Source organism: Squalius cephalus (assembly GCF_949319135.1).
Source record: "Squalius cephalus genome assembly, chromosome: 15".
Taxonomy (NCBI): domain Eukaryota; kingdom Metazoa; phylum Chordata; class Actinopteri; order Cypriniformes; family Leuciscidae; genus Squalius; species Squalius cephalus.
Window position 1 is genome coordinate 35,398,176 of NC_137136.1, and position 12,057 is coordinate 35,410,232.

General features: G+C 39.3%; 2 long non-coding RNA genes across 2 annotated transcripts; both read left to right on the forward strand.

Annotated features, from left to right (window-relative positions):
• The first annotated feature begins 251 nt into the window (after nucleotides 1–251).
• Nucleotides 252–3,244, forward strand: LOC307171895. Its single transcript, XR_013823613.1, has 3 exons — nucleotides 252–319; nucleotides 419–494; nucleotides 3,126–3,244. It is a non-coding gene; the product is annotated as an uncharacterized lncRNA (long non-coding RNA).
• Nucleotides 3,245–5,656: 2,412 nt separating this feature from the next.
• Nucleotides 5,657–6,458, forward strand: LOC307172199. The gene is made up of 3 exons (XR_013823679.1): nucleotides 5,657–5,673; nucleotides 5,816–5,990; nucleotides 6,250–6,458. It is a non-coding gene; the product is annotated as an uncharacterized lncRNA (long non-coding RNA).
• Nucleotides 6,459–12,057: the final 5,599 nt, after the last annotated feature.

Consider the following 12,057-nt stretch of genomic DNA (forward strand, 5'->3'; position numbering starts at 1 on the left):
CATCAAGGAGAGTGGCAGGAGAGAGAGCGCCACTGTCGATGTGGAGGCGGTCGAGCGATGATACCCCGTATGCTCCTGAGGAGAGACCTTCATCTCTAAAGATGTAATCATACACTGCAGGGAAAACGAGATAGAAATTCTCCACACACACATCCTCCAACCCTCTGAAGATGGCCATCTCCACCATGGCTTCCAGGATGGGTCTGGTGCGAGGCGATCTTGTTGTGGGGAAGAAGCCGTAAAACATATACCCCTCACAGCCTGAAATATCAAGGCATCTTTCCTCCGTCCATGGGTGCTGTGGACACACACAACCCAGGTCATTTATTAACATTAACCAACATTAATACAATGATCATTCATCCTCTAAGCTGGTTGCATTTCTTTTCAAGTGTGCTAATGAGTTTTACTTTCTTAGGTGGTGAGAGTGCTCCCGTCTGCAGATGGAAGTGACGCCACTCCTTCACTGGCTTTTAGCAGGGAGATCGCCAGAAGTAAGTGTACCCTTTAAGCCCACTTTCAACTCTGAAGTCAAAAAAAAAAAAAAAAAAAGAGAAAATAATATTTTATGCTGCTCATTATTTTAACCAATCCACTGATTTGTTACCTCCCTGGCATTTTTTATTGCATACCAATCACATTTGGCAGTGTTGAGTTAGCCCCACCCATGTGCTGTCTCAGGGGACCTCACACAGTCACCCCAAAACTTCGGTGTTTTGGGACCCTTCAGAAATCAACACATTTCTGCAATTTTCAGCCATTTCTTTGGTAACTACATTGATATTAAAATTACAATAACAATCCAACCGTCTCCATTGACTTTGCATTGCGAGAGGCTGCCTCCTTGTCATTTATGACTTATAACAAAAAACAAAACAATGTCTAAAAGCTGCTGTGTGACAGGGTGTACAGCAAATAAGCTAAATAACCCAGAAATACATTTTTGTAAGCTGTCGACTCCAAAAACAGTTGTTTCAGGACATAAAAGTGGATCAATTGAGACAGTGCGCAACTAGTTCTCGAACTACAACTATGCCCACTGGAACGCGACATGATATTGTGAAAAAAAAAAAAAAACATTCATAATTTTAACCATGTCGATTGCTTATTTCACCACCCTATGTGAACCTGAGAGGAGGAGATATATTGAGAAGTTACGTTTTATTGGTCTATGTCAGTGCCCCTTTTCCTTACCTTCCTTTTTTTGGGAAAAATGATCCGACTGAATGGCCCAACGTGAAATCCCCTGATATCTACAACTATTTGATCGAATCACCAGGTAACAGCATCATTTCACCTACGATCAAAACACACACTGTTACTAAAATAATGGGACAAGTTAGCTATTAGAAAGCTATATTAGCTATATATATATATTAGCTATGTGTGCAAGTAGCTGTAGCTTGGGCCAATTGGTAGCCTATTCGTCTAAGCTTTCTGTCAGATAAATGCTATTATTTTGAACGATGGTTTGTTGTAAAAAGAAAAGAAGTGTATGACATTAAAAGTATTTTTAGAATTAAATTGTACATAAATAGGTTAACCAAAACAAATGTGTTTATGTCTGAAAACATAGGCTACTAGTGCTTACCTGCAGACACTGAAATGACATACACTGTGTGATACTGTACAAATATTTCTGAAGTTGGCAACACTATGCATAATTTATTTAGCTTAGCTTTAGCCTCTAACATATTTATTAATCATCAAGAGACAGCCTTAGCTTTATGAAAGTTACATCCCCAATAAAGATTTACTAAAAGTTTGTCATGAGAAGAGTATCGAGTTAAAGCTGATTGTTTGTTATTTGTCTTACCTATTGATAGGAATTTATACTCGTACAACAATGAAAAACTACCGTTCAGTGGATGCCCACAACTTTTTTATCAGTGGTTGGCTGCAAGTTGTGCACCACCACAAACCAACTAATTAACTCTGCGTAGTTTTTAAGACTGATGTGAAGCCATCCTGGAGGGTCACAGACCCATCACACATGGGTTGCTGTGAGGAGTAGTGTGTTGTGTTCTTCTGTGCATATTGGCCAGTAGGTGGCGGTAGAGGTTCGTGATATGTGATATTGAGAACAGAAGAATAAGAGAGTCTGAAGTGTTGCACCTGCTGCTATCTGTGCTGTTCTGTTTTGCTACTTATATTGTTCATTAAAGAATTCCTTATTTAATAATGCCTTTCATTCCTTCTTACTAAGGATATAACAAATGGAACCGTTGTGGCAGCCCATTGTGACTGTATGGCAGGGTAAGATAAAAGCAGATACCAGCAAAGTAGAATTTTACACTTTGTTTTAGATTGTTTTAAGACCTGTACCAATTCACTGTCGTTCTTTCACTATTAGGCTTGGAGAGACATGTTCTCATGTGGGGGCTGTTCTTTTTAAGCTAGAAGCATCTGGCCATCTTGGTTTCAACAAAGTGGCATGCACTGATCTTGCATGTCAGTGGAATAAGGTGTGCACTAAACAAGTAGAGCCAGGCTTAATTAAAGACATTCATTTCTATAGAGACTCAGCTAAGGCAAGACCACCTGCCAAGAGATGCAAACAGAAAGGACCTGTACCTCCAGCTACAGAAGCCCAGCAAATGCAACTACTGGAGATATTGTCCTCCACAGGAACCAGTGCAGTGAGCCTTAAAACACACACAATATTTACAAGATCAGCAAAGCTGTGGTTCCACAATCTTGATGGCATATCAGAGGATGATATATTGAGCATTGATAGAGAAACTGTAAGCCAGGCGAGCAGTGCCTTATGGCACAGACATAGAGTTGGCAGGGTCACAGGATCAATTGCACACAGAGTTCTCCACACCTCTCCCACCACTCCTGCTCCATCACTCATTAATACCATATGTCAACCTAAGAACAGAGCCATTAAGACCCCATGTATCCTCTGGGGTAGGAATCATGAGAGTGACGCCCTTGAAACATATGAGATAGCATTAGGGATTGGCCAACCAAAACACTGAACTTCGAACCAGATTTATCTGCATGACCAAGTGGGAACATCACATGTCAACTTGCAGGTGAAGAGGGCTGGGTTCCGGCTCTCACAGGACAAACCATTCATTGGGGCATCTTGTGATGGCTATGTAATGTGTGTGGGCCAGGAGTTGTTGAGGCCAAGTGTCCCTTCAACTGGGGCCAAGACATGGGCAGCGGTCTAGATCAGTGGCTCCACGACCTCAGAGGACACCAGGAGAGCGCAACCGTTTGGAAAAACAATCACCCCTACCAGGGGCGGCCTTAAGCATCTGGGGGCCCGTTTCAATAACTAAAATGGGGCCCTGCCCACATAAAATGTAAACATAATAGAGCAGAAAAAGCAAGGATTCCTGTTGGTTTGCATCATATTATTTTATTACGCGCACTTTCAGCTTCATGAACAGGCAGTTCAACATAGAAATAATCCAACCTTATTTGATTAAAACTATATACAATTATACAGCGTTTTACGTTGGAATAAGCCTCACGCAGGGCAACATCACTGCTTAATTGATTTGCGCAGTATATTTTCAGCTGTCTGGGCTGACTTAAAAAAAAAAACAGCTCAAACATCCCCTCAACTTGAAGTATTACTGAGCCCGAGAAGTCACCTGTGTGAGTAAAAATAATTTTTAAAAAATCCGTGGCGACGGTTTTGCAATCCGTGCGCCCATGCAGTTTATAAACCGTACTCACGAATTCTCAAACTGTTCCCTCGGTTTAACAAATCGTGCCCACGAGTTTTTAATCCGCGCTCTCAGATTTGTAAACAGTGCCTTCAGTTTTTGCAATCTGTACCCACTAATTCATAAACCGTGCCCACGCTTTCACAATCCGTTCCCACGGGTTTGTAAAATGTACTCACGGATTTGTGGCTCACACTCATTTTAGAAGAACACCAGGCGGTACTTTGTTAACGAATCTTATAGTATATTGTTTTATTGTGTATTAAGTGGAATACATCAAATTGTCTTAACTGCGTCTAGTGGGTTTGGGTGAATATACAATTTAATATGAATGGCGTGCATCAAAATCTTTTGTTTATTTGTGATAATCTTAACACTTTAGTATTCTAAAATACTAAATAACAAAAATAACAAAAGCGTCTTCTAATGTAGCCTATAAAATGTAATAATAATAATAATAATAATTATTATTATTATTATTATTAGTTTATAGCTATAAATGAGTCCACTTAAGACAGTAATATGTTTATCATAAAATAATTTATGAACGCTTTATTTAAGCAAAAATTATGCAAAAAATGTAGGCCTATTTTATCCCAAACTGTAAAAGGTTAGGTTATAGCCTATAAAAATAAAGCATTGATAAATTATTTTATGACAAACATATTACTGTCTTAAGTGAACTCATTTATAGTTAAACACATAATAATAATAATAATAATTATTATTATTATTATTATTATTATTACAGTTTACATATTTAGAAGACGCTTTTGTCCAAAACTTACAAAAAAGGAACAAAGCAATTCGTCAAATATCAGTCATAATACAGGTTAGACAATAATACTAAAGTGTTAAGATTATCACAAATAAACAAAAGATTTTGATGCACGCCATTCATATTAAATTGTAGCCTATATTCACCCAAACCCACTAGACGCAGTTAAGACAATTCGATGTATTCCACTTAATACACAATAAAACAATATACTATAAGATTCGTTAACAAAGTACCTCATGGTGTTCTTCTATATGAGAGTGAGCCACAAATCCGTGAGTACATTTTACAAACCCGTGGGAACGGATTGTGAAAGCGTGGGCACGGTTTATGAATTAGTGGGTACAGATTGCAAAAACTGAAGGCACTGTTTACAAATCTGAGAGCGCGGATTAAAAACTCGTGGGAACGGTTTATTAATCTGTGGGCACGATTTGTTAAACCGAGGGAACAGTTTGAGAATTCGTGAGTACGGTTTAATAAACATTAAAATAGTAACATTAAAAATGATGGCCAAATTTGAAAAGTACGGAGTGTCTTAACATGTTATCTACTAACATGTACAAGTTCAAATAAAGTTTTGACAAAGTTTTTATAAAAAGATAAACCTCGCATATTTCAGCCTTTAAATCATTTTTATAAAAAGAATGATTCAAAAAAGACAAAATACTGACATTTACAATGCACATTAGCTTATCTTTTATTATTAATAGTAAAATTAGGTCCGATTTTCCCGTGGCGTCTGTCGTTGCTAATGCTATGCATGCGCTCTCCACAACGACAAAGAAGTTTTAATAGCTAATGGATTTCCACCACCGAAAAACGCTTGCTGTAGCTCTGCTAGAAGATTTATTTACGGAGAAGAAAAAAACACCCGTGGTTTGGATGCACCCCCATCCTTCATGTTGACTCGTTGCGCCTGGAAAAAATGAGCGCGTTGCTTCAATTATTTGAAATAATGAACTTGAGCGTGCAAAAGACGCAATATTGAACGGCCCTTGGCGAGCTGCCTCCAATCAGGCCATGAGCTACTCTCGCGAGCGATGTGTTGGAGACCACTTTAGACATTATGTCTGAAAATCAATATCCTAGGGAGAAAATGAATGAGATTTTCCTGTTCTGTTGGGGGCCCCCTTGGAGGGCGGGGCCCGTTTCAATTGAAACGGGTGAAACATAGGTAAGGCCGCCTCTGACCCCTACTTTACCCAGGTATACAATATAGTACAAAAATGAACAGCCATTTGATTGCAAAATGCTCTCAAATATTTTCCCAATGTTGAAGGCTGAAGAGAGGCGGGAAAGGGCAAGTTCTTTACAGTATGGATGGACAGTATGTGTCATTATTTTGTAGGCGCAGATGGAGATGTTTGTGACAAAGAGTTACTACTGTGATTTCATAACATGGACTCCACAGTTGTGTCATCTTTCGGGTACCCAGAAGTGAAGACTTCATCTGCTCTGCTGTGGGAACCATCACCGACTTCTGGACCTGCCACATTCTACCGAGACTGACCCTGAACACTCAGGTACACCGCACGGTGGACTATCATCTGCATGAACTTGCCAGATTATGAAACCGCAAATACACATAGTATGTTTTAACATTGGACCTTCATTTAAGCACCATTCAAAAACAAACATTCAAATTGGCAATACAATTTTTTTATTGAATATTCAGTATCTACATTATCATCAATCTCACAGTACAAATTTTATGACGTACAATTAATCTATCATTTCATTTCTATCATTGCTTTTTTATATAAGTACTTTCCCTATGATTAGGAACTGGAGCACAACCCTGCCAGTTGTAGTAGTGCCACTATTGCAGGCACTGAGGCAGGGAGTAGTGGAGCAAATGACAAGAGTGCAGTCGAAGGCAAGAGAAAGGGCAGCAGAAGAGGAAGTGATGGTACTTCAGGCATCATGACAGGGACCAGCAGGGCAGGAGCAGAGTGATGGTACTTCCCAATAGAACAGTTAGACCTGTAAAGCCAGACATTTCATGCTAAAGTTTATTGTAAACTTAGCACACTGCTGGACATGTTGACTAAAGCTGCACACACATGAACAATCAACAGTCAATTGTTGCCTCTTCTTTGTTTTGCCTTTCATCCATTAGGCTCTTCACCAAACGCATCAGAATCGGACCATCCAGGATGTTGAACCGTCCCTTGAGGACCCCAATCACTCTTTCTTAAAAAAAAAAAAAAAGACATATCTCATATTTTTTTGTTGTTATTGTATTTTATTGTTCTTGTAATTCAAATTAATTATCTCAAATAAAAATTCTTACCTATGTGAATTCTGATACTCGATTTCACATGTAACTCCTCAACTTCTTTCCCAGGCTGTTTCCGGCCACGAGTGAAAGCTGGCATGACCAAATGGGCACCGAGAACAGCTAAATCTTCCACAAGAGTAAAACCCCTGTCAGCCAGTATCTGTAATAGAGAATTCAAACATACAAACAATTCATTGATTAAAAAAGGTCAGGGGTATTTTCACAAGTAATGTTCCCAGCTACATCTGCACAAACTAGTACATACCTGGGGCCTCATGTACAAAGACTTGCGTTGAATTCATGCTAAAACATTGCGTACGGACAAAGCTGTAAATGTGTGTACGCACAAAAAAAAACAGATGTATGAATCTCTGTGTACGAAGGATCCCACGCATAATGGGTCTCATTCATGAAACACGAGCAGAACAAATTTTTGTGTAAATCGTGTGTAAAGTGGTTCTGGCGTAAATTTTCGGATTCATTAAAATGTTCGTATTTTCCAAATGTTAGTTGGTACGAAAGAAATCTACATCTGCTCCCAGCCACTCATTAATAAGGCTGCATTTTAATTCACCTTAATCGGGTACATATTTACACAGCATTTTGAAAAGATATTCCCATAAGGCTCGTGTGACAATATATGTCAATTATTTAATAAATTGCAAATTAATAACAATGCTTCCCACGGTTGGTGGTGCGATAGACTTGTAGAACAATTCGTTGTGTAATGTTTGCAACTTCACTTCATTGTCTGTAAGAGTCGCCAACGGACAAAAACAATTAGAAATGTACGTACGCCAGACATGAAATTGGCGTGGAGGAACGCACATTCTCGCGTTAATTTCACTGTTAGTACATCCGACCGTGAGCGTGAAAGCTGGCGTACGCAAAGTTTTTGTGCATGCGCAAGATTGATACATGAGGCCCCTGGTCTCCTGGCTTGTGGTAGCTGGAAGATAATAAGCCAGACTGCCTCACAATATGGACATCAGATGCCCCCCCACCCCCCAGCTTTTTGAAAGGAAGGTGATCCATCCAGATGGGTGACAGGCGATGAAATATTTAGCTGTTGTCCCACTTCTTATAATTTGAGTAGGTCTTGGCACTGAAACACAAAAATCATAGACAAAATTGTAAGTTGTATAACAGACATGCATTTTTGCAAGAAAATCAGATTGGGGTGTAGTGATAGATTGAAAAGTCGTTCTACTTAACCGAGCTTTCAGTTTCTTTGGACGCTCGATCCTTATTTCGAAACAATCAATGATGCTTGTCAGGTGGGGAAACTGGAATCGCATTTCTGATGGTATTGAATCTCGTATGCACTCTCTATCAGGCCAGCGTATTTAGGAATGCCATTTTGGCATACATGACATCTACCCACTTTGTTCTATTTAGCCCAAACATTTCAGCCGGTACAGGTGTTGTTGGGTTTTGGCGCAGCTTTAGCAGTGTGACAAATAACTGGTCTTCTGAGGTCAATTTGCAGAGCCGATTGAATGGAATGAACGGAGAAAGAAATTTATGAATTACAACAAAAACTGTCCAGGAAACACCGGTCATTAATTTGCACTTCTCATCATTCTCTTTCAAAATGCTTGCTTTACACACCTCTGTTGTGTGTCATCCCTCTCTCTCTCCTAGCATCATCCCTTTCCTCTCTTTAAAGCTTAATCTCTTGGTGAAGTTGTTCTGTTGTAGGCTGGTCGGGTGAATCTGGGCTGGGTTCAGGAGGGTTGTGGCAGAGCTGTGGTGGTGACACCTAGATTTCACTTGTTTCTGTTTTGCAGCCTCAGTAGTGAAGTGGCTTTGTTTACACTTTTGTGAGGCAGTAAGGTTGGAATGTAGTCTGGATGAGACTCATCATCACTTTTAGAGCCTGAAACAACAATAATCATCTAGGTAACAGTATCTTAATTTAAAACAACAAATTAATAGGTTGACATCAATTATTCTCAATCTACTGTGGTAAATAAAGCTTGTTTATCACCCCTCTCTGCCTCGCTCACACAGAGAAAGGGACATTTTATTGGAATGATGTATTCTTTGTATAATCTTTTTCCAAGATTCTCTAGTGTAGATGAAAATGTAAATTTATACATTTATAAATTAGTGGAATTATGACCAAAAAGTTTTATTTTTGTCTCATCTGACCACATGACTTTCTCCCATGACTCCTCTGGATCATCCAAATGGTCATTGGCAAACTTAAGACGGGCCTTGACATGTGCTGGTTTAAGCAGGGGAACCTTCCGTGCCATGCATGATTTCAAACCATGACGTCTTAGTGTATTACCAACAGTAACCTTGGAAACGGTGGTCCCAGCACTTTTCAGGTCATTGACCAGCTCCTCCCGTGTAGTTCTGGGCTGATTTCTCACCTTTCTTAGGATCATTGAGACCCCACGAGGTGAGATCTTGCATGGAGCCCCAGTCCGAGGGAGATTGACAGTCATGTTTAGCTTCTTCCATTTTCTAATGATTGCTCCAACAGTGGACCTTTTTTCACCAAGCTGCTTGGCAATTTCCCCGTAGCCCTTTCCAGCCTTGTGGAGGTGTACAATTTTGTCTCTAGTGTCTTTGGACAGCTCTTTGGTCTTGGCCATGTTAGTAGTTGGATTCTTACTGATTGTATGGGGTGGACAGGTGTCTTTATGCAGCTAACAACCTCAAACCGGTGCATCTAATTTAGGATAATAAATGGAGTGGAGGTGGACATTTTAAAGGCAGACTAACAGGTCTTTGAGGGTCAGAATTCTAGCTGATAGACAGGTGTTCAAATACTTATTTGCAGCTATATCATACAAATAAATAGTTAAAAAATCATATATTGTGATTTCTGGATTTTTTTTTTTAGATTGTGTCTCTCACAGTGGACATGCACCTACGATGACAATTTCAGACCCCTCCATGATTTCCAAGTGGGAGAACTTGCAAAATAGCAGGGTGTTCAAATACTTATTTTCCTCACTGTACGTTATTCTTAGTAACATAACCCTACTACTGTAGCTAAGGCACTCGCAAACATAACCGTTACTGCATAGCTTTCTGCTTTATCCACATTCTAAAAGTTGCATACTGTCAAAATGCTACAGCTTAGCTTACATAAATATAATATATAAAACTGACATTTGGATATTTGACTTGCCAGTGACAAAATGTTTACTGCACACGTAGACATACTGAGTGTCAGGATCCCACAATTTACCCATTCTTCCTGCTGATGCTTCACGTCTTATTGCCGGTATACACTTTTGTCTCCTTAAAGGCTGGCTTTTACGGTTCGGAAGCTTATAAAAATGTATTTCTGGGTTTTTTTAGCTTGTTTGCTGTACACCTTGTCACACAGCAGCTTTTAGGCATTTTTCTGTCTTTTGTTATAAGTCATAAATAACAAGGAGGCAGCCTCTCGCAATGCAAAGTCAATGGAGACCATTGGATTGTTTTCCCCCCCGGTGGGCGTGGTCTTCAGATTATGACGCGTTGCGCTCTGTCTCTATGATGTAGCCTGCTGTGGCTTGGTTATGCTCACAAGTAAGGTAAATAAAACACCTGTAATGATGGACATTGCTGTGGGAAATGTTATCCGGCCTTATATGTTCGAGCCGGACTCAGACCCCGAATCGGCGATGACAGCAGACAAACACCTCCTTACTTTCGGCGTTATTGTTAGAGTATTATGATTGCCATTACATCAATGCTGCACGCAGATTTAGATACCGAATGCAGCAAGCTATGTAACTATTGCTTTCCTACTGATACAGCAAGTTGATGTGCTACAATTTCTTTTACAATGTTACTTTCTGTAAAAGGTGTACTTGTGGTAAATCTGCAAGGATGCCCACAGAACACGAGAACATGCTGTAATTGACGCCCAAGGTAAACTTGTAAAACTATGAACCGTAGGGACTGCAGCATCTTTGAGGAGGAGCTTCTTTAAAAAATGGCATTGAGCTGTGCTTGACTGAGGAAGCAGTCACTTGTGAAATATGCAGAACAGACGGTTAAGGTCAAGTGTGATGAGAAGAACTCTTGTTAACATAGGACACCTAACAGAGAGACACGGGTAAGATACATTTAAATACAATAGGAGTTTTTCTTAGGGGTGACACAGAAATCTTCATTATTTCAAGATAAAATTGAGTTTGACTATAATGTACTAGACTGTTTTAGTGCCTACAACACAACTGCCTAGTAGTGAAGTAGGTCATGGAATACTGAGTGAATTTGACCTTTTGTTGTATTATTTCTCACCTCCAGGGATATTAATAAAGGGGCTCACGCTATAGCTAAAGCTCAGTCAGCTTCTGGTTCTCAAAACCCACCGGCTTGTTCTCCGTTGTTGCATCTTCATGGATGAGACATGCAGATAACGATATACTTTAGTTCAAAGATTATTCAACCATCAACTCTCAACCAAAAAAGTTGCAACGAAAAAAAATTCTCTTTTGAATCCTCATGTGCAAGAATGTGAATCATGGCGGAAGTCAACAGCACATAAATGCCAGAATGTAAAATTAGTTATTTTATTAGTTATGCATTCCAATATGACCCATTTTTGTTTTTACTTAACAAATTAAGGCAAAATTAGAGCATATATTCTAGTACAAATGCACAGTGCTCATTTATTTTTGCATTAAAAAAATTACATATCAGCTTGTGCCTTATATTGTGATCTCACATATCAGAATATTTTATTCCAGAGACATGAAACACATACACACAAATACAGACATGCATGCACAGTTTTGACGCAGCTTTAATCGCCTTTTTTGGTTATTTGTGTGAAGTTGACCATTTCGTCACTGTCTTGATTTACTGACGCATAAACGACAATGAACGATTTTGAGACGAAGAACATCTGTCATGAATCATTACATTTCAGAAATCACTGTTCGCAGATCAGGCATTACAATTAACACGGTTACTTGCATGTTGTGGCATTACTGTCCTCTATTTGCTAAACTTCTGCGCCGAAATTATTATTTACCAAATAATCCACATTGAAATGCAGGGCTAAAGACACGATGATGTAGAAGTGGGCGTTGATTTGATTCTGGAGAGTCACTCATCGCACTATTACATCACAATGTGACAAAATCCGCAACGAGTCCTTTTCTGAACTTGAAATCTATAAAAGCTGTTTTGAATTCTGAAGGTTACAGGATATTTTCATTGTAATTTTTATAGGAAAATTAGATTTCTCTTATTCATGACCCCTTTAACCCTTGTATGTTGTTCAGACCCGTTTTCAAGAGAAAAATTATGCGATTAATTATTTTTTTCAAACTCAGACTCCCCCAGACTCA